Source organism: Episyrphus balteatus, chromosome 2, assembly GCF_945859705.1.
Source record: "Episyrphus balteatus chromosome 2, idEpiBalt1.1, whole genome shotgun sequence".
In the NCBI taxonomy this organism is placed as follows: domain Eukaryota; kingdom Metazoa; phylum Arthropoda; class Insecta; order Diptera; family Syrphidae; genus Episyrphus; species Episyrphus balteatus.
Window position 1 is genome coordinate 24,129,042 of NC_079135.1, and position 24,123 is coordinate 24,153,164.

Here is a 24,123-nt window from a genome sequence, read left to right on the forward strand (position 1 = left end):
TATATATTGCGTGTTGCGTTCTCAAAATGCATTCAAGCATGTCGATTGTTGTTTTTGCAAAAGTGGTTGTTTGCGATTTGTCAATTTAAATGTCATTTCAAGCAAAGTCGATGGTGAAATGTCAAACAAGTGGTGTAAATGTGTCATTTTATTGAGATTTATGAAATCTGGTATCAATATTTAAGCAAGTATCGAATTTTCATTTAAGAAAAGAAACTAATGAACTATTTAAAACACTCAACTATGTTTTGAATGGAATATTTTACGACAAACTGTCAATGTGAGTTCTGTAGCGTTTGGTTTTTGCAATTTTAATATGGAGTTAGCAGATATTTTTCGAATATTTTAAAATGACAATACGTAAATCTATTGAGAACGACAAAATTTAAAAACCTGAATTTATGGCTTTTCCTCACTTTTTTGTTATTATGTTGGTATTTGTATTTTTTTTCTTTTTTATTTAGAACTGCATCTCTTATGCTAAACTTTGTGTGACCAATTAAACCATATGAAATTAATTACCATCAACGATAAAGATTTTTCAATAAAAAAAAGTTACACATACGCCACAGGGACCCTATCAAAGCAAAAATTAATAGCAAAACAAATTACTTTTTTCTAACCATTTACTGAAATTTTAAATGAGGGATGATTTATTTATATAGGGTTTTTCAAATTAAAGAAATTACAGAAAAATTGTGTAAAAGGAAAATGCCAAAAAAAAAAAACCAGCATCGATTGAAAAGAGACAAATATGACTAGAAAGGGGCAGCAATTGTAGATAAAATATAATTTTTTTTTTCTGAAAAAACCATCTCCGGAAATTAATTACAAATTATACAGTGTTTTTTCATGCAAAACTTTTTTTTTAAAGGAGTCAGATTGTGTTTAGTTTCAGGAAAACCAACATCGAAAAATATCCTAAGACTATGTGTTTTAAACGAAGAGGTGAAATTGATTTTATGACTTGTTTCTATTCTACCCCACGGTAACAACTTGTCACAGTCACAAAAACTATCAAAATTGTGATCCCTTCTAAGCAGGTCACAACTCGCAAATTACTTGAGTTTTGACATTTGGGTGTACATACATTATTCAATTTTCTTGAGTACAAAATTTTTAAATACCTACCTAGTAATTTTTTGTTTTTAATCAAAAATGGATTTTATTTTAATGCACTTGAGCAAATATTTGTTTTTTTTTTTAATTCAAATCGCGTCTTATATGTTATACAACAACAGTCAAATAAAGCAGATTCTATTAACAAAATGTTTCAGATATTGACCAAACTTGAAATATATATCGACGGTTAAACTTCATAACCTCGTAAGTCGAAAAATTCCAAAAAAATATTATTAATGCAAACAATTCTGAAAATTCAGAGCTATCTTGTGGTATATTCAGTTCAACAATGTTGTTTTGAACATTTTTCAGGAATGACGAAATTTAAAAGCTTCATAATCTCGTAAGTCGTTTTTGCAAGTTTTTCAGAAATCAGAAAACAATATGTTGTGTTTCTTGTTTTTGTATGGGAAATAAACATACAAAAACAATGTAACGTGAGTTACCTAAATATTTTAAAAATTTTCCTCGAAATATTGAAAAAATGTTTGGTTTTGTCACTCATATTAAAGGCTTGTAATTTTGTATGTATGGAATCTTCATTGAAAACAAATTGAGATTCTTAATTTCACATAAAAACTTCATCTGTCGGACTCTTAAAATTCGTGTCCGATTTTTGTAACGTGAGTTACCATCAAACTTTAATTTTTCCCAAGCAAATGTTAAAAACAAAGACAATTTTTTTCGTTAATTATGAAAGTAATAGTTATGCTCCATTCATGGAAAGTAATTTCGTATCAATTTACATTAAAATTGAAAAAAAAAAAAATTATTTATGTGTTGGAAATTTTTGTGAATGTAACGTGAGTTACCATGGAATTGCCCATATCCTTAATTTTCGAAGTACACAAGCAAGAAAGAGAAATGGCAAAGATAAATGCATTAAAAGCCCACTGTTACCACTCGTGAAAATATTCCTACCGAACAAAAATCCTACCAAACTAAACAAAAAACCTATAAAATTCATTGAGAAAATTATCAGTAGGTATCGATTTATCAATCGATCAGGTTTTTGTTTCATCGCAGGAAATTTTTATCTAATATATTTGGAAATTCGAAATTACACTTCGAAAACTTTAGAACTTGTTTTGTTTCTATTTTTCTTTTCAAGTACAGTTTTTTTTTGTTTGTCTTAAAAAGTCAAATTCAAGTCCAAAAACGTAAACTCACTTTAAAATAGTCTATTATAGATAATAACAAAAAATCTACTACAAAAATTAATTTAAAAAATATCATGATTCTTTAACTCACATTTAAATGTACAGTTTTCTTCTATACCATATTTATTTAAGATTTTTTCATAAATAAATATTAATTTTATTTAATTTCTAATTTTTTCAGGTAAGATTAAAAACGTACTAGATCTTTAACAACACATTGACTTGATTAACATATATCAAAAACTAAATGTTTGAGGTAAGAGTTTTTTGAAAATTCAGTTCAAAACTTAACTAAACAAACCATATTTTTTGTGTATGTTTATTTCCCTCACGTTGATCAGCATTATTTTTTAAATATTCACTAAACTTTATGAACAGACGAATTAATTAAATAATCTATCCAAAAATGACATCAAATTGAAAAAAAATTTGTACCAAAAATCATGATTATCAAATTTTTATTCTACTCTACACATATTTAGATATGCCTCACGTTGGGCGCCAATTAAATTCTACTAAAGTTTGAATTTTTTTTTTCACTACAATTCAATTCAATTCTATTTATATTACTTTTTCATCTACGTTTTTTTCAACTCTGTTTCATTTTTTTTTTAAACAAAAATACGAGTAGGTATATTCTAAAGATAATGAATATGCCTTACTTTTACCAACACTTCACAAAAACCCCCCACGCCTTTGCATAAAAATATACAGATGCAAATATAGAAACTAAATCTCTATAATTGAGTCTAACTTTTTGCAAAAACCCACACACATCATTATTATTATTTCTAGCTTCCTCTGCCCAACTCATATAGAATACTACATTGGCTTACTAATTAGTTTGACTTGTTTCTTCCGTTCGTCGTTGTGTCGTTAGTGTTGTTGCCTACATTTGAAAACGCGATGCCAGAAGCAATTGAAATTGTAGTAGAGATACACTATCTAGATACTCTCGTAATTAGTCGATTACATAAATTTAAAGTAAATCGTATGGTTCTTTTGCACGCCATCCATATGCCAATTCCACCAAGGTGATTGTGCTCTACGAAACGAAGATTTACCACAAATATACACACAAATATAAATGACACAATTATTATACACTACTTTGGCATTAGAAAACATAGTGATACAAAAATCACATTGTTTATTTCTTTGGTGAGGAGCAGGCAGAATCTGCCACAAAATCCACCAAAAAAGGACTTGCACAAGAAGCAAGCAAGAGAGCCCTTCAATTAGTGGCGGTGAGTTTTAAGGCTGCACTTTGTGCATATAATTGGGGCATCACCAAAGTATAGTAGTGCCACATTGCCATCACCATCAGCACAGCAGAAGTACAACAGCGCCATCTACATTGCCTCAAGTGCCTTTAGATTTAGCTTCACCTCGACTAGCTCTTCCTTTTTCTCGTTCTCTCTCTTCGGTGGCTGTCTGTGAATGACGCACAAATTGTAGAATGGCAAACCGCAGCGCAATTGCATCACATTGTGGAGTTCATTGAAGTGGCAAAACTAGGTTGCCACTAACATAAAACTAAAAAAGAAAAAAAAAATATATATATAAAACTTCATCCCACAGTAGAGTCGTCGTCGTCGTAGTCGTGGTGTCGTGCTGTGAAAAGGGAGCAAAAGGAAGCTCATTCTGTTTGCAACTTGCACCAGCTGATTTCACTATTTACATTCAAGCAGCAAAGGCATCCGGTAATTGGGATGGTGTGTGGTGTTGTACGAACACTATATTATTCACTAGCAGCTTATAAGCTACGCTTACCTGGTTATTGCACCAACCAAATGAAACGAAACGAAAAAAAAAAAGTATCAGTTTTTGGTCTTTCAGTTTGATTATATTTTCGGGACTGCTACTCAGCAGGAATGGAAGGAATTCCCCTGTTGATAGTTATCCGAATTTTCAGTTGAATACTCTTTTAAGTTGTTTTTCTCCTTTCTATTGTTTGCATTTGGTAACGATTTTAAATTTTTGATGATTTGAAATACTGCCCCGAATTTTTCGATCATCATTCGTCTATATACGAGGCGATTATTGTTCTTTATCTCTTTTACGGTCTGTTGCATTTTGACTATAGATTCGTATATATTAAGATCAAAAGCTATTCATAAATTTGTTTTGTGCAAAGTTATTGACTTACGAAAGGCTTAAAGAATTTGAATATAGTTTTGAATCGCTTACATTGGGCGCCATTTTTTACTGGGAATTCAGTTCCAGGAAATAATAATTCTTTAAACATTTTTTGAGTAGTATGGGAATATATTTGCAGCAATTATGTTTAGTTTTCAAGTTTTGTAAGAATTTATAAGTTGGACTTGCTACGTTGGGCGCCATTTATTAGGATAAAAAATGCAGGAAGTCATTCGTTGAATGCAATTGTATTTCTACGTACCTATGTTAAGTTTGAACCATTTATTAATATTCATGTTTTTGTCATTGCTAAAATGAGGTTGGTGTTGGGCGCCATTTTGAAAACGATATTACAAATATTGACGAAATTACAAAACAAGTAATAGCCCTCTTTGCCAGTTCTCTCTAGTTGTTAACACCTTTTTTAAAGAATACCATCACGATTATAACCTAATTCCTAGCCGTGTATTGCGCTGTCAATTGTCCTGTTCTGGAGATTCATGTTTTCATGTCTCTCGACGCAACGTCTGTTTAGTGCCTCGCAATGTGAAGTGTTCTATTGATGGAAGAGTTTGTTAGCTTTGGCTGATGACGAGCGAAACAAACTTCTCGAAAGAAATATAATAACTTTCACAACTCTTAAAAATATGATTTTTTCTATTCGCAAAGTAAAATGTCTCTCGTTGGGCGCCACTTTGAAAAAAAAAAATTAAAAATTAAAAATTGAATAATTTTAGTGCATGTTATGTGAACATTGCAAATATTGTGTCCTTAATTCTTAAATATGTTTAATTTTCTATTGGATACATAATGTTCAAGTTGACGTTGGGCGCCATTTTTTGTAAATTTTATTAACTCTTGTTCTAGCTGTTAAAATGCATCTAATATTTTTACTGACAAACCCTGAGAATTCAAATCATCCCCATGTTGGGCGCCACTTACTTAGTACATATTATAATATAATTATGTATTTAAAACTCGGAAACAAAAATTATAAATTTGTTTAAGTTTTTGGTCGCAGTTTGAGATATAAGTTCGAAGCATTGAAACATTGAACTAAGATGGTATTTTTTATATAACAATCAATTAAGTTAAATTAAGTGCCGGCAGAAAATCACACCATCATTAGGCAAGAGCTTTTTCCTTTACATTAAACACAACATCATCGCATGCAATTCGATTCAATTGAAATCATTTATCTGCGTAAACTATCTCAATTGAAAGTTTAAAACAAAAAACAAAAACAAAAATAAACAAAATGGTCGTCCAATATACAAACGTTATGTTATAAACAATTCCCAATTTACTGTGTGCGCAGCTCAATTCTTTTAACAAAAAAAAAAACAAAAAATTAAGATTGTTGAGTATTTGAGTAAAATTATTTTAGATTCAAAAGTGATTAATTGCTGGTCAATGACATCAATTGAGAGTGCTATAAATTTCACCCTTATATGTCCGTGAGGTCTCATCAACGACTTTATATACGAATCAGTTCGAGCATAAAATGATTAGGGAATAAAAAAGGGCATTCTATGATGGTGATGATGATGATCACATCACCCTCGTATTTCTGACCATTGCACAGAGGCATCCGTCAAGTGAAAAACACTCGCGAGGCGTACTTATAGCAAGAGAACAATTTACTATATACGCCTTAATGTGCTTCCTATTAAGTTTCAAAGTAGGTCTCCATCACAACGATAAACAGTCGCGTCGGTCGCATCGGGATTCGGGAAACTACTACGCACCGGTGCGCGGTTCGGTGACAAAGTTGGGAAGCGTGTTTTGTGTGATGCTTTCAAATGACAGATAAAATACGAAACGACACATTTATCACATCAGTGTGATTGTGTATAGAGTGTACTTGTGGCTGACCCAATTTACATGAATTCCTCAATTGAATATGACATGGACATTGGACATCTAACAAAACACACTCAATGTACCTAGATATTACTGCTATTGTATGCCCTTTCTGCGTTAGCCAGAAGGGCGCCATTATTATATATATGCCAGCCTAAACTGACACACGCAGATAAATGGGCTTTGATAGGCCCACCGGAGGACTGGTGACTACTGCTGTTGCAGTGATTTGTTTGTTTAGAATCACTGATAAACAGATGTGCATATAAATTAAGGTAAATCAAATTTATATGGGATTTGTATTAAACTATAGAGATACCTAATTAAGGAATAGATGTATGGATTGATTAAGCTTTAGTTTGAAACATGCACGATAAAAACCTTTGGGAAATTTACTTTAATCAAGAATTTAAAATAGAAATAAAGTTATATTTAAAAATTGATAGTTTACTTTGCTAATAAATTGAAGTCTTCAACTTTCTGGGTGGAATTATGTTTCTCAAGTTTCAGATCAAAAATTTGCCAAAAACATATAGGAGGAAGCAATTTTTCAGATTCGAAGACGTGATCGTCGAGTTACTTAATTCATTGGGAAAGATCTAAAAATTTATGTCAAATAAGAGATAAGTTGAGATACTGTTAGTGAAAAAAGTAATAAGATTGCCATTTTTATAATTGGAACTTTTATGTGGGAACATAGATCATAACACAGGCCTATTATGAATGAAAAATCCTGAGGAATCGCGTTCGGGAGAAGTGAAATGTTGCTGTTTTTCACTTTTTCTTGTAATTTTTCGATTTGCAGCAATTCTTCCGAATATACATATTTCCATGGGATTTTTCATTCAGAATCGGGCTGGATTAAGTTAATTTTTATAAAAATACCAACAATTCTGACAATAAAAAAACAATTGCCCGATTTTGGCACAAAAAAACATATTTCTAATACTGAAAGTAAATGTTTTGGATTTCTTTTTATAGGAGCACTTAGAATAACTAAGCCCATAAATATTTTCCTATAAAATGATGTCAATCATAAACATTTTGTTAAATAATTATCGATTTTTAAAAATATTTGGAATTATTCCCCCAGACTATACAAATTTCACACAGTTACCATCTACATATGAAGCAGGAAAATAGTTCCCAACGCTTATCTAGATTATTTATTATTGGTGAAATTTATCTATTCGAATTGGGATAAGTTTTTGACGTAGCATATATTTGGGATTTATGTCCCGTTAAAAAAAAAAAAAAACAATTATTTATATGAATATTAATGATTCAGTTTGATTACACTGAACCAAAAAGGTACATAAAATTAATGAATTTGTACATTAAATTAATGTAAAAATTCATGGCAAATAAGCCAATGTAAAAATTTATTAAATGTAAGAATCTTTTTAAGAAAAAATTCATAAGGGAATGAATATTTCTTAAAAATTAAGAATAAGTTCTTAAATCATATGAATTCTGTTCATACACGAATTCGAACATTTTTGAAAATGTTTAAGAAAAGTTTCTTAGATTTTAAGAAAAATTCATACAATTTAAGAATTATTTCTTATAATTTAAGAACAAAGTTTAAGAAAAGTTTCTTACATTTTAAGATTAATTCATAAATTTTATGATTTTATTCATAAACTCCGTAAAAATTTGAATTAAATGTTGCTTAAATTTTATGAAAAAAATCATAAAAACTATGAATTTTTCTTAAAGTTTTATGATTGTTTTCATAAAATGTAGTACACTTTTCATTATACATTACCATTCCAAGCATTTAATTTGTTCCCGAAAAAAATTGTATTCCAATCAAACAAGCAGCAAAAGAAAACAACCCAAAATCTAAAACAAAAAAATGAAACTGTTTTTAAAAATAAAAGAAGTGATTGAGTTTAAACGTTATAAAAATGTTTTATTGTTCACTTTCACTATAAATATCACTATAAATTTATTTTTTAATTTAATTTTTCTTTTTTAATTGATGCATCATCTGGAAAGATAAAAAAAAGTTTGTATTAGTAAAATGACTATGTACTATTTGGTTAAAAAAATCGAAATAGAAGGTAGAATTATTTTCCTTTAAGATGGTTTTTACGGTGCAGTATTTAGTGCCCTTTTGCCGGTTCTATTATATTTCGCTTTTTTTTTCGAAAATAACATGGTCTTAAATTGAAGATTACTCACGTGCCTACTCGTTTCACAAAAGTATCTAAATTATGTACCTATAACAAAAAAAATTTAAATATATTTAATATATAAAAGAAAGAAATGCTTAACAAATTATGTTTTTATACTTATCTGAGTATATGTGGAAGAGGCAAGGGGAACCAACAATAATTTATACTGTTGAAATGTCTTATACTCTTCAAATTTGTTTACGTGGTTTAAAATGCTAAACACTGTTTATAATAAATATTGTTTTTTATTCACAAACTTGTTTCGACAACGACCGTCCACTTTGAATATTAGATTTTAAACTAAATCTGCAGAGAAAACCTTCTAAGGCATAGATTCAAAACAACAGTTATTATTTTCTAGATTAATGAAAAAATACATAGACCTTAAGAAAATATACTTAAACACTCAAAACGTGAGATTTTTTTCATAAATTATATGTATACTTTCATAATATTTAATGAATTAATTCTTAACTTTCGGAAAAATATGAATTTCGAACATAAAAAGTATGAACAGATTCTTAAATTTTAAGAATAAGTTCTTAATACCGAATACAGGATAACGGTTAAATATTCGTTATTTTTCGATTAATGAAAAAATACATTCATTTAAAGAAAAAATACATTCATTTTCAAGAAAAAATACTTTAAAACATAAAATTTATGAATTTCTTACAAATGTAATTTTGAAAATAGATTTTTCAATTTTAGAAGGGAAAAAAAGTCAATTATAAAAATTATTTTAGCTCATAATACAAATGAAGGCAAAATAATAGTGAATTTCGTTTATAAAGGTATGTACAGATTCAAAGATTCAGCAAAAAATTCTTTCCAATTGGATCTAGAAGTTTATGTATTTATTCATAAACTTTCGTATTCGTTCTTAAAAAAAATTCATAAAAATATTTTCCATAGGAAAATTTTTATGAAAACTGATTCTTAAATTTTATGAATCTTTCTTAAAACTAAACTTTTTTTTTTAAGAATTTGTGCTTAAATTTAATGAATTTTTCTAAAAAACGTATGAATTTTGGTTTATGAACGAGATTCATAGTTTTTAAGAATAATACTTTTTTCAGTGTATGATCGTATGTCTCACTTGGGATATAAATTCCAAAATTTTAGTTTTGGCATAACAAGAAGGTATATGAGATTGAACAGTCGGATGGCCCCCATGCCCCATGCAACTCACTGGAGGTGGCATTATTAGTTTGAATTTGAATGTGAATTTAAATAGATAGTCATTTGAAGTGTTTTAAAAATAAAACTAAAAAAAAATTAAATAATTCCCAAGGTTCGTTATTTTACTTTGTCATGATGAAATAAGACCGAACGTTAAAATTCTGGGTCACGTCGAAATTTTAAACTCAGCATTCTTTCGCCCGGTGTTATTTCAAGTCACCATATCGAGCAAATAAAAGTTCGAACCTCAACTCTTTTGTTTTGTTTTTTTTTTTCCAATTTATTATCAAAGTTTTAAGATATTTTGATGTTTTTTTTCAATCCTATTTCTTTTAATATTAGACCATTGTCGATAATTTTTGAAACCAAAAAATATCATAGTTGGATGAAACCCATTGGAAAAGGAAGTGAATACGATAAAAATGAAAGGAAAAATAAATTACGGGCGAGCCGAGGGTGGGTTGAGTTTTTAATGGTAAAAAATGGTATGTCTCGATTTCCGGCAAAACTACAAGTTCTATGGAAAAAAGTTGTATGGCAACGTTGTAGGTAGTTAAAAGATCTACAACTTATGTGTTAATAATTTTTTCACATAACCTCAAAATTTATGTGAAAAATTACAAAAACCGAGTTTTTGGTTTTTTATTTTTATCTTTTTCAAAAAAATGTTTTTTTTCTATGAAATTTTGGTGAAAACCTACCTTATTATGTTTCAAATACACAGTAATTTATTTGATTTAAAATATTAATTTTTTCACCTTATTTTGACTTAATACCAAAAAAACACCCTAATTTTCAATCGAAAATTTACGTGTCAAAATATCAGCTTTTTTCAAAAAAATCGGTAGGTATTTTGTTCGTTAAAATGTCTACTTTTCGATGGTGTAAGCAAAAATTTACGATCGATTACGTGAATTTTCGATTGAAAATTAGGGTGTTTTTTTGGTATTAAGTCAAAATAAGGTGAACAAATTAATATGATTTTTTCTTACTTTTTACCGTTTTTGAAGGCTTGGGCACTGGTCTATATTCAGTATTTAGCAACAATTTTTCAAAGAAATACCAAGCCTTAAAATAATGAAGATTTCATAAAATTTACTAGTTTTTAAATATTTTATTTTGATAGTAAACATTTGATAATGCACATTTTAAAGTTAATTTTACAAAAAAAAAAAAAAATATGTCAATTATAGTGTCAAATAAAAAGAAAAATAGAAAAATAATGCTTTCTTTAAAGTAATAAAATTCTGCAAGTAAGTAAGTTTAAGCCTCCAATACTAAAACTTGCTAGTAAAAGTTTCATTTTTCACTACAATTTTGTAACTCTATGAATTTTCAAACTGTCTACAGATAGCCTTCATATATCACAGAGAAAAAACTCCCTAAAGGTATAAAGTTGTTACACAAGAGTGAACATTCGGAAACAGTAAAAAAGCGAAATCTTCTTAACAATATATTATTGTACTTTAAATATCCGTAAAGAAGCTCTCTATGCCCATATCAATTTCTTTCCACAAACAAAAAAAAATAAATAAAAGCTAAGTATACAATAGCAGTAAATGCAATTACCAGGTTATTGCTCCTATTTATAATAATCTCTGCCCTGCTACCATTTTCCATATTTCACCAAAGAGATATAGGTACAAAAAGATTTAAATTTCTCATTCTTCTCGATTTATTTTTTTTTTTTTTTCTCAAACAAGATATTCACCTCGAAATAATAGAATACTATCCTCGTATGTTGCACATAATGACCATAACGTTTCGTGAAAGTTATTCAATACCCATCTTGTTTGGCTTGTGCATATGGTACCCTCGCCGCTACGTTATATGTGAATCACATAAAGGTGCGATCATACTGGTACCATAATAATGGAAGAGTGCAAGAAGAGCACACTCATGTACAACGTCGTCGGTATCGTAGTCGTCTTTAATGTATTAAATCACTGCCAAGTCAATATTCAATAACAGTGACGGACTGAACAAATGACAAAGGATATTGATTCTTTGGGCGCCTTAACAATTTTTCATTTAAATTTACAATTTTTAACTGGTAAGGGTGTTCTAAAGATCGATTTTTAAAGAGCAGTGAGCAGAATATAAAAAAGCAACAATTAATAGCTGCTATTTAATCACTCTTTAAATAGCAGTTAAAGAATCAACTCTTTAAATTATGCCGTTTTCTTTTTAAAACAAAATAACTCCTTGAACGCCTGGTCTGATGCAATGGTAATTCAAATAGAACTTCTCTGTCTCGTCATCATCTTCATCATGTTAAACTTTTCTCTACATCTTTTCTTTTTTTCATCGTTAACCCTCTGTAGGCACACCTCTTTTTTGCGAATTTGGTTTATACTTTTTCATGTCGCTAGAACTTTTTTCAGTTTCAATATTTTATAGAGATTTATATATTTATAAAAATTATTTTCACCCTTATAAAGACACTTTTTTGTGACCACTTTTTATCTTTTTATGCCAAATTCGCACCCGTGTGCCGACAGAGGGTTAATCAATTCATTAGAAATGTTTGAAGAAAAGAATGCTCACAAAAAAACAGTGTAATTTTAAATAGCCAATAACATTTTCTGAAAAAGAGCAATTATATTACAAAGAAGAGCAATTTTTCTTATAAAAGCAGTGAAATCTGTTCTTCCTGTTCAATTGATCGCTTATAAATATAAAAAAAAAAGAAGACATCAAATTAGATTGTTTTGGATTTTTGTAAGGCTTAGAATTGAGTAATGATAATGAGCAGCTATATTCAAAACCAATCACAACTGCTCACTGCTCAGTAGAAGAGCAAAGTGAATTGAAAGCAGCTATCGCAATAGCATTCTCAGCTGTAGTTTCACCTTTCACGGTTCTTGAATTATTCTTGAAAAATCTTAATTTTGCAGAAGAAAGCTTTTCGTATTCATATAAAAATTTTGCATTCTTTGTTCTAGGGCGCGAAGTTTAATAACTCCGCCAATGTCAACCATTCTATATCGCTTCTGGTGGCGCTATGATTTCTTCGAAGCACTGTCCCTGACAACGTTGTCGTCGTTTCGTTCGTAAATCTGATGAAGACAACATGCAAGCTTAACATGAAACATGCAGTGAAATATGAGATTCACTATATAGCTGCTGGCTTCTCTCAGTGCAAAGCTCTGCCCCTTGTTAGAAGTAGCCAAAGATAGATCCGTCCACTGGCATTGGTCGGTACTGGCGGCGGTATTCAATGTAAACTCTAAAGAAAATTAAAAAAAAAATAAGTTGAAGAAGAAAATGCACCCACAAAAATGAACGAAGCAGCAGCATAAAACACATTTCTACTTCAACGAATTTATCCACAAAATTCAATGCACCTTTCCTTCAACCATGGATTTTGTAGTAGGTAACTCGTATATGCGCTTGTTGCGAAGAGAGAGAGGGTGAGAAAGAAAGATTTAGTTGGAAAATGGCAAAATATTTTGCAGAAATTTTAATCTACAGACTTTTTCGCTTCCGGACGTTTTTAGTTTCCGATTGTAAGTTTTTTTTTTTACCTTTCATTCAGTTTTTTTTTTGCAGATTTTGCTTTTTTTGTTGTAAGAATAGCTAAGGTCTTTTGTTAACAAACACTATCCAAATCCACCACATACTTACTACCAGTGACTTGCATTTGTGGGGAATTGTAAGAAAATGTCTTGAAGCAAGATTTGAAAGACGTTTTTGTGTGTTGTAGCTATACTATAGTATTTATTTGTTAAGAACCTGACGCGTGTGGCTTCTTTTCTTTAGACGAAGGTAAAGCAACTTATCCATTTTCTGAGTGTACGATTATAGCAGAGAGGTTAAACTGAATCACTATTTCATTCGCTAATGGGAAAAGCTGATTCAGTTTTTTTTTCAGTTGTTCGTTTGGTATTATGGCAAGAGCAGACGTCATAATGTTCTTATAAATTGAACTTTTGTTACTTTTAAAGCTGATTTAAGAATTTTGCTGAGAAAATATTTCTTAAAATAGACAATTAGAAGGTAATTTTATTTTGTTTTATAATCCCGATTAACGCCAAAAAAGTAAAGAGTTTAATTGGTCAAAAGGAATTGAGTTCTCCAAGCTTGGTAATATTGTTTGCGAGAACACATTGACGCAGGCATTAGCTTTAACTTATTCCAAATGGTTGTTTGAAGACAAGTCACTATAAAATCAAACCACGCGTCCTCAGTCTTTGGTAAGCACTATCGAATGGTCTTCATTATAAAAGAGTGCGCTTCGATCACTTTTTGACTTTTGCAGAGCTGCTACACATATGGCTTTAAATCAGCGTTGTAAAAAATCGTCCTTTTTTAATGCATTGCTTTCCTTTGAAATTAAAAAAAAAAGAAAAATATTTATTGCAAATAAAAAAAATTGCATTACAAAAATTATTATTGCAAATAAAAAATATTATGCATTCAAAACAAAAAAAAAACACAATTCAGTTTGAAATTTCAATTACATATCAAATAAAATAAACGAGATATGATAAATATAAAAAAATCTCTGTTCTTCAAAAGAAACACCCTACCTTTTAAACCAAAGGGATAATCGAAAAAAGGGACATGGTAACGGAGTAACGGCCGTCAAAGTTACGCGAAACCGAAGTTACGAAAAACTAGAGTTACGAATTCTAAAGTTATGTTAAGCTATGACATGTGATTTTTGGGTTGGCAACAATTGCGAGGAACGATATGGAATTATGGAAACATAAATAAGAGAATATCGATACGTAAGTGCAATATTAGTTGGACAAATAAGAAGTTAATTTCAATTATGTCCCCCAAACTTACATAAGTATACTTATGTTTTTTTTTTTCTATTTCAACGTTTTTGCGATCTTCTCACAAAAACAAAACCATATATGTATATCTATACCTATCCAATCAAAATTTTACAAGATTAAATAACACCCATTTTCGCTTTACTCATTTAGTTCTGACCAATGAGAAAAATGCTAATCTCTTGTTTGTATTTATATAATTCCATGTCGTTCCTCGCAATTGTTGCCAACCCAAAAATCACATGTCATAGCTTAACATAACTTTAGAATTCGTAACTCTAGTTTTTCGTAACTTCGGTTTCGCGTAACTTTGACGCTCGTAACTCTGTCGCCCGTAACTCTGGTATTCGTAACTTCGTCGGTTTCCCGAAAAAAGGTATATAAGATTGACTGTAGAAAATTAAATTATCTTCAAGTTTGCCATACAGTTTGGTTGTGTAGGTTTAAAAATACGCGAGTTATATGAAAAAGTCAAATATGTAAAAAAAAACAAAATGGCGGCCAAATTATTCTAGGTGCGATTGTGCAAAACATGCTTTTCGACACGTATTTTGATACGAGTTCTAAAATCAAAATGCATTTATGATTTTTTTTTTCCCAGCAAAAGCCAAACTTTCCCGTAACAAAGTGCATTGAGCAATGTGCACCTCACCAAGCCAAATGATGATGTCAAATTAAAGATTAAAACATTCAAATTCAAAGGTGATCCGCGGGAGTATCTTTTAAGGTTAGAAGCGATAAAGTCCAGTTTTTTTTTAATTTTTTTTATTGAAATCTTATTTTTGTGTGTATTGGCCAAGGAGTTAAGAAATGAAGCAATGAAGAATGTCATAAAAATATCGGAAGCTGAAAAATCTATGTGTTTTGGTAAGGCTATCCGATGTAGGATATCAACACTGAACAAAGACGTGATATCCATTTAGAAGAAGAAACATCTTTTCTGCACTTGTCCACTTTTTCTGCTTCTCCAATAAGTGAAAATTCAGCCTGAGAGATTTGACAACACCAGTGATTTAGCTAACTCATAACAAGTTCCGGGCTGTTTGACTAGCAGAACTCACTAGTTTGTCGTAACTCAAGTCATTCATGAGGTCAAATTGTAACGGATTCCTTCTGACAGGACAGCTACCTACAAGAAATATGTATGGCACTATGGGGTTGTCGTGCCCCATCAGCCTAGTGAATAATAACTTTTAATCATTCATGGGTGCAAAGAAATGTAAAGGGCCTACAATTTACCGCCGAATCCGAGCGGTTAAGCAAAGATGACTTTTCCATCACATTGGTACTCTTATTTTTAGGTGGTGGAGCCTGAGATTCGAAATCGTTTTTAACGTAGGCCTAATATCTCCCAGTAATTTTTGAAAATGTGTGAAAAAACTTTATGATTGTATACAAGAAGATTTTTTAAGAATGAAATTTTTCTTTACGTATAGCAGTTCCAGAAATTATTTTCACTGTCTATGGATTAGTAATTATTATTGAACACACCCTTTCGTTCGATAGATCGATATCTCGAATCAGCGTGAAATCCATAATCCAAACACACCTTTTTCCACCTAAAAAGAAAAATGCTAACAATTTAAAATTCCCTTCAAGTGCTGTTGCAAGACAAAAAAAAAATAAATAAATAAAACCGATACTAAATCAATTCATCCGTTACAAAAAACTGTCTTGGCCGTATCGTATTAACAAACCTTGTTCCACATTATAATGGGTAAATAACAATAATAATTATTCTACAATGCACACTTTCAATAAAAAAAAATCAATAACATTGAAATGCTATTAATCTTCAAAAGCAAAAGCTAAAAAATATTCATTTCAAATTCCCTTCGCCTTATTATTTACTATTAAAATAAAAATAATGATGATGAAGATTTCATTATCACACTGAAACGTCTAGATATAAGGAAATGAATGAAAAAAAATATGAAATTAAAATCAACCAATGCTTCGCTGGTTTGTTGTTATGGTACATTAAACACATTTCATTTTGATATGCAACAATTTTCTACTTCAAGTTTGTAATTTTTTGTTGTTGGTTTTTGGATAGAAAAAATAAACACATAAATTGAATCAAATCAAAGCCAAGTTTCTACTCATCGCACGGATCCTTATTCATTATATTGTCCAAAAAAATTAATTATTAAATCGTTAACAACTTCGTCGTCGGTGGTGGATGGTGGCGCTAACATATACCGGAAAATCGTCCTATATAAACTCATTTACAACTCGTTACGAAACAATTTTTTTTTCTTTTGTTCATTCTTCTGTGTCTGTCTGGATGGTCTTCTATCGCTTTACCTCTTAGCGACTCTACCTTTTCAAGGAGTATAATAATCAAATCACGACAAACTTCCTTCTTCCTGTGGTGTTGAAAAAGATTCTTTTACCGGGGAAATGAGACAGTCTGGATGATGATACAGTGGGTTATTTTATCATGAAACATCGAATAAAAATAAAATTTAAACTTGCTTAAAATGACAACACAATTCTGAAATTGATATTCGTCAAAAGTAGATGTGTGCTAAAGATCGATAGCAGTGAGCAGTGAGCAGAATATAAAAAAGCAGCGATTAATAGCTGCTATTTAATCACTCTATAAATAGCAGTTAAAGCTTCAATTCTTTAAATTTCTTCCTGATTTGAAATATGCTAGAAAATATGGAATACAAAATAAAATGCTGCCATTTTTTTCACAAGAAATAACTCCTTCACTGAAACAATGGTATCTAATTCAAATAGAACTTCTCTGTTTCGTTATCATCATGTTAAACTATTCTCTAAATCTTTTTATTTTTCATCGTTGATCAATTCATTAGAATTCATTAGAATAGAAAGCTCACAAGAAAGAAGTGCCAGTGAAATTTTGAAGTGCCTATAGCAATTTCTGAAAAAAGAGCAGTGAAATTACGAAGAAGAGCAAGTGCTTTAAAAAAAAGCAGTGAAATCTTTAAGGCATCGAACAATTTTACTGTTCTCCATCTGTTCACTTGATAGTTTCATGTGTTTTCATTGTAAATATAAAAAAAATGACAGCAAATTAGATTGTTTCGGATTTTTGTAAGGCTGAGAACTGAGCTATATTCAAGAGCAATCGCTACTGTTCACTGCTCAGTGAAAGAGCAGAGTGATTGAAAGCAGCTATCAAAATAGCATTCTCATCTGTAGTCAAAACTAGTAACTGCAGTTTAAATCACATATTTCTTAATATTTTAATGAAACTTCCAAGAATATTTATTCATTTCGAAAGAATTGATAATTTGTTTGTTGAAAAACACAAAGTCAATCAAAACAGACAGAAATAATTTTTTGTTCAATTGTATCAAAAAACCAGTCCACTGTCCATATTATAGATTCCCTATGAACTCTTAAAGGTATACATAATACGATGATGTGATGTATTCAAACTCGTACATCTGGATAAATATTGAATAGATGTGAAAATTGTGATCGATTATAACTTCATCTGGAGCTCATTATAATCGTTAGTTTATCCTATCTATGTATATCGCTCTGGATGGTATCTGTTTACCTTTCAGGTAATATTATTTGATTAAGATTAATATACTTTATGCTCATCATGGTTTCTCCATTATCCCTTTGATTCCTTTAGTCATGGATATAATCATTCGTCAAATACAAACACTGAATCTTTGAAACTTGCTTAGAAGATGATAATTGCATCCGTTCTAAAGTTATTATGGGTTTATGATGTGGTTATGTTGCGGGCAATGATAAATTTTGAATTTTCTTCTTCTTTTCTCAGAAACTGGTAATTGAGATGATATTTTTTTTTTCTTGATTGTGTTAAGTGGTTTGGGAAATTATATTATGTTTTAACGAATCAATTAAGAATCACTTTTTAGTTATAGATGTAATTCTCAGATTAATATAAAATAAAGTTGTTCTCAAGAAGAAAGATACATAATATACTTTTTTTCTTTTTTTTTTCAGAAATGCAGTAACAAATTGAATAAAAATTAATTCAATGTGAACCAATTGCAGTTGAAATTTCGGTAAGACACTTATGATAAATTTTGTTTTTGAGTGTAAATGGCGCCCTTTAGAGTTTTTATCGTTGCATTATTTTTATTTTCAAGTAAACAGATGTCTGTAAAATTTTGTTTTATGTGAGAAATGAAAGTATATTGAAAATTTTTCGTTTTTCGAGAAAAAATCAAGGTTAACCACTTGCCGAAAAAAATGCATCAAAAGAAAGGTCTCTTTAAGCTCTACTAATAACTGAAAATCAAAGTTCCTTGGAAGTTTAGTTTTTGAGTTATTTGCACACAAACATTGTTTTTTTTTTCTTACTTTCTGAGGCAGATATCTGCGGAACAAAGTCTTAAAACAAGTTTTTTTCACAGATATGAGTTCACAGTAAACAGGCCTATGAATTTGGGTAAAAAAAAAATTAAATATTTTTTTTCGATTTTCGAAAAAAATCAAGGTTAACCCCTTGCCGAAAAAAATGCATTTTAAAAAATGTCTCCAAATTCATCGAGTGAGATATCAAAAGAAAGGTGTCTTCAAACTCTATTCATAACTGAAAACCATAAGTTTCTTAGAGATTTGGTTTATGAGTTATTTGCACCCAAACATTGATTTTTCTTATACATTTTGAGGCAGATATCTGCGGAAGAACATATGCATTTGGGTTACAAAAATGTTTTTTTTTTCGGGTTTCGAGAAAAAAATCAAGGTTAACCCCTTGCCGAAAAAAAATGCATTTAAAAAAAATTTCTCTAAATTCATGGAGTGAGATATCAAAAGAAAGGGTTCTTTAAGCTTTATTAATGAATGAAAACCAGAAGTTTCTTTAACGCCTAAATAAGTTATTCTTATACTCGGGTAATACCCGAATATTTGGGTACCCGTGTACCCGGGTAATTTTGGACCAGGGTAAAACCAAAATCCCTAGTACCTCCATACCCTAAAATATAAAATTTCCTTAAGGAATTACCCAAAAATTCAACAATTTACCCCCAAACTATAAACTTAATTTCAAATAACCCACGTTTTTTGCTTTTAGATTGCAAACTACTTCATTTTTTTCAAATCCGGAAGTAAACAAAAACCCCCTAATTGCATTATTCCATTAAAAAAAAAGTTAAACAACCCATAATCGTTATTAACAACACAGTGCTCAAATATGTAGGCCAACTCTATAAGTTACCTTCACTATTTCGAAAAAAAAACAAGCAAAAGTTATATCTACGTAACGTAGGCACCCTTATATACTCTCTGACAAACTGACAACAATCCCGGAAGACTCAATTTCCCATTTGGCACAAAATATAATATAGATACCCATAAATCTTGGGGATTTGTCTCTTTCGCCTATCTCTTGCTGTCAAGGATGTAATCTCTGGTCGACCCATTAGACTTCCCAAAGTGCAACCAATGCACAATCATAAAATAAAAAATAAAAAATCGGGACCAGATACCACCATCACCATCAGCAGGTTCACCTCACCAACCCAGACCACCGTAAAAGAGGAAACATGTTCCACTTCAGTGCATCATTTTATACCACACACAACGACCGACACGAGCTACAGCCGCCAGACAGCGAAAATGTTGAAATAAATTTGATTAGTTGCAGGCAACTTCACCTACAACAACAAAAACACCAACTATAAAAACTGGCAATCGTCTATATACTCTTTTCATTTCTTGGAACGAACCAAAGCAACCGCCACTCGATTTGTCCCAAAAATAATGTCAAAAGAAAAATCACAACATCTATAATAACACTGGTGAAAAGGGCAGATTAATTTTGCTTTTGTGCCAAATAAATGAATTTACTTGTGTGGATGCAAATTTGGCAGATTCAAATAAGTCTGCAAGAGTCTAGAGACTAGACCATGCAGAGGGCCCTAGCTTCAATCTGTCCCAGTTGTGTGTATACGTACAGAATTATGGTATTACAGTATTTTGACCCCACAGAATTTTGTCGTACAGAATTTTGACAAGCAGAATTATGACCCGCTCCCCAAAAAGTTATTTCACCAACTCAAGTTGAAATTGAATTTACATAATGTAATTTATAAAATAAGACTCTATGTTTCAGTGGAATGCGTCTGTCGTGTCCAATCGGGTAGTGCACCTTTAAATAAGATGATTCCCACCTTAAATCCCTCCCTCTCAAAACAATACGATTTCCGCTTAAAATATATGGAATCCGCTTTAATTTTGTTAATTTTAAGGTGAATTTCATTGTGTTTTCATGTGAATTTTTGATCTTAATAAACCGAACACAAATAAAAATTTTAAAATTATAGTCAGACTTCAGCTTTAGTTGAAGTTTATCATACTTATTTCAAACAGTATTGAAGGCTGATGGTAAAGCACTCACCTAGTGACCCAACAGTAGTATGTTCGATCACCTTCACCAATGGCTGCCAGTTTTTTTTTTTTATTTAAAATGTTTCCAAATAAAAATAAGATGATTTTCCGTTTAAATTAAGCAGATTTCTTTTGAATTTGCGCAATCAAGAAATTAAGAAAAAAAAAACCATGCAGTAATCCGCTTGTATTTAGATAGGTTTTAAAAATATCAATTTTTCAACATCAACTACTAAATGTTAGCAATTTTCTCACCAGTGTGTTGGGTGAGCAGGGGCGTATACAGGTTTGCTTCTTGGGGGGGGGTCATGCCAATTTTTTTTTTTTTTCAAAAGTTTTGATAGCAGGCATAAACCTGAAAATGGGCTTTTTGAATTACACTGGTCAACAAGGTTTTTGCCACAAGAACCAAAATATACTTTTCTAGTTGTTTTTGGGGTGCTGAATCCGAATCTGAAGTCAGAAAAATTGTATTGGCCTTCGTTTTTGAAATATTACCGTTAGAAAATGTCAAAAAACGTAATTTTGGCTGTTTTCGAGGTTATGTTTTTATGTGGAGTAATTAATTGTGAATAAATTTGTAACGGTGCCAATAAGAGCTAGTTTTATTCATTCAAAAAATGTTTAAATCTTTCCGATATCACTTTTATTGCCCGAGATATTTAAAATTTAAGTAGCGGTCTTTGAATCAGAAACAACACTGGCCAACCAAATTACACTTTTTTTGCCACAAGAATCAAAATATACTTTTCTGAAGGTTTTTGGGTTGCTGAACTCGAATCCTCAATCAGAAAAATTCTGTTAGCCTTCGTTCTTAAAATATTACCGTTATAAAATGCAAAAAAGGGTTTTTTTTTATAACGGTTATATTTCAAGAACGGAGGCTAATAGAATTTTTCCGATTGCGGATTTGAGTTCAGCAACTCAAAAACCTTCAGAAAAGTATATTTTGGTTCTTGTGGTAAAAATTCTGTGGCCAGTGACTTAAACTTTAGATTAAGTTTAGTTTCTCTTTGACTTATTAAATGAAACTAAAGATATCTCGAGTAATAAAAGAGATATCGGGAAAATTTAAACAGTTTTTGAAAGAAGAATATCTGTTCTTATAATAACCATTACAAATTTGTTTATAATGAACTACCCCACATAAAAACAGAACCTCGAAAACAGCCAAAATTACGTTTTTTGACATTTTCTAACGGTAATATTTCAAAAACGAAGGCCAATCAAATTTTTCTGACTTCAGATTCGGATTCAGAACTACTAGAAAAGTATATTTGGGTTCTTGTGGCAAAAAAAAAGTTAAATTTTGTTGACCAGTGTTATTAAACATTAAAATTTGTGCGTCTTGCATTTCGAATCGAAAAGTTCCGAATGTAGTTCTAAAAATAACCAAACAAAAACGGTATGAGATTCGTTTAAGTTAAGCGTTAAGCCTTAAAGCCTAGAACGCTGCTGATGTGAAACGAAATTTTTCGTCGGTCTCCACGAGGACAACGAAATGCTTGCGAAATCTGGACCGAAAAATACTCAAAAACTGCAAAACATAAATGAAAAAAAAGCAAACACGCATCTCAGAAAGACATGCAATGACAAAATGAACAACAAAAACTAACAAAAAAACTCAAAATGTCATTTTTCCACACACAATGAATGTCCCCGGCAATTGTTTGTGTGCGAAAAAGAAGTTTAGACTTTCAATTTCGTTGTGCCGAACAGCGTACAGCGTACTACAGAACGAAAAGTTGAACGAAATTTTTGGTTTACCATTTCGTTGTTTCATTTTTGTATGGGATTTTTCGTTTTTTATCAGCAGCGTACTAGGCTTTAATTTTGACAAATTGAGGCTATCCTCTCCTTAAAATAAAATGTACTGTACGAGTACTTCGATTGAATAATTTGCCTTAAAACAACTGTTCATTGTTTTCCGCTAGCCCAGAAAGTTAAAATAAAAATAGTTTTTACTTAATAACAGTTTTAACTTTTGAATTAAAAGCCTTCCTAACTTCAGGCAAACGAATCGCAAAGTTTTGTAAAAAAAATTGCATTGAAAATATATTTTTTTTTAAATTTTGTTTTAAAATTGTATGGGAATTTAAAATACCTCTATTAAAATAGTAAAGACAAAAAAAATTATTTTGGCGATATTTTGGAATTCGTCCGTTTTCAAGTATTAATCAGCGGTTTACAATATAAAAAACATTCAGTTGTATTTATTAGATTAAGCCCTGCTTTTTCAATCGTCAGATAGACTATCAGAAGAATAAATGTCACTATAAAAAAAAAACTTTTATTCCTAGGAATAAGCTCTAACTTAGGTTTATCTAACTATTCAAAAAATTAGCCCCAAGTGATATTTAATAATAATATTTAAATTGCCTTAGATAAGGTTGCTTACATTGCTTCTATAATTGGCTGGCCATTGATGATTAACAAATCGATAGTTGTTTCAAAAAATGCAACAGATCTAGCAAATTTAGTATGTACAAAATACTGTTATATTCTGTAAGCAAACAAAATTCACCAAATTTTATCAGACGAATGTATTGAACTGGAACATTGCAAAAAAACTAAAAAGATTTGAGAAATGATGATGATGAATGATGCCGATGACGAATTTTATCAACAGACTTGACCTCCACACAGCAAGGCCACAGAAAGCTTCCCTATTTAAAACATATTTTATTCACTTCATCATATAAAAAAATAGATGATATGGCTGCTTCTTTTATTTGCTGATAAGCAGTGTCTTGCCCTTAATATATTATTTTTGTGTACCTACTAGATTCAATTTCTTTTAAAAAGCTTTGAATATAATACTTATCCGGATTTTGTTTCCATACAAAACTCTACAGCTCAACTAATATTATCGAACGAATCAAAATAATCCTAATCCAGCATAGCGTTCGCTAAAAATATGACCACATCCCCAAAATATGGTAAAATATGTTTGAATACCAAAAATTTTGTTTACTTTTAATTTTCGTTCATGTTCTAAAACTTCAACATTTTGAAAATAATCTTACTCAAGAGATTTCAGTATCACATAACAAATTCTTTTTTAAGTTCTGAGTTCTTGGGGGGGTCATGACCCCGTGACCCCCCCCTTGTATACGCCGTTGTGGCTGAGATAATTGAAGTTTATCATACTTATTTCACACAGTTGGAGGCTGATGGGAAAGCACTCACCTAGTGACCGAACAGCAGTATGTTCGATCACCAATGGCTGCTAGTTTTTTTAAATTTAAAATGTTTCCAAATAAAAATAAGATGATTTTCCGTTTAAATTAAGCGGATTTCTTTTGAATTTGCGCAATCAAGAAATTAAGAAGATTTTTC

At 30.6% G+C, this 24,123-nt stretch overlaps 1 protein-coding gene across 2 annotated transcripts in view; it reads left to right on the forward strand.

The window, feature by feature from the left end:
• LOC129912687 (uncharacterized) overlaps positions 1 to 24,123 on the forward strand; it is a 101,705-nt gene that overhangs the window by 57,870 nt on the left and 19,712 nt on the right. For both annotated transcript variants that reach the window (XM_055991042.1, XM_055991043.1), the window contains exon 2: positions 18,391 to 18,452. The gene's annotated coding sequence lies outside the window, so the exon portion shown is untranslated. The remainder of the gene's footprint in view (positions 1 to 18,390; positions 18,453 to 24,123) is intronic.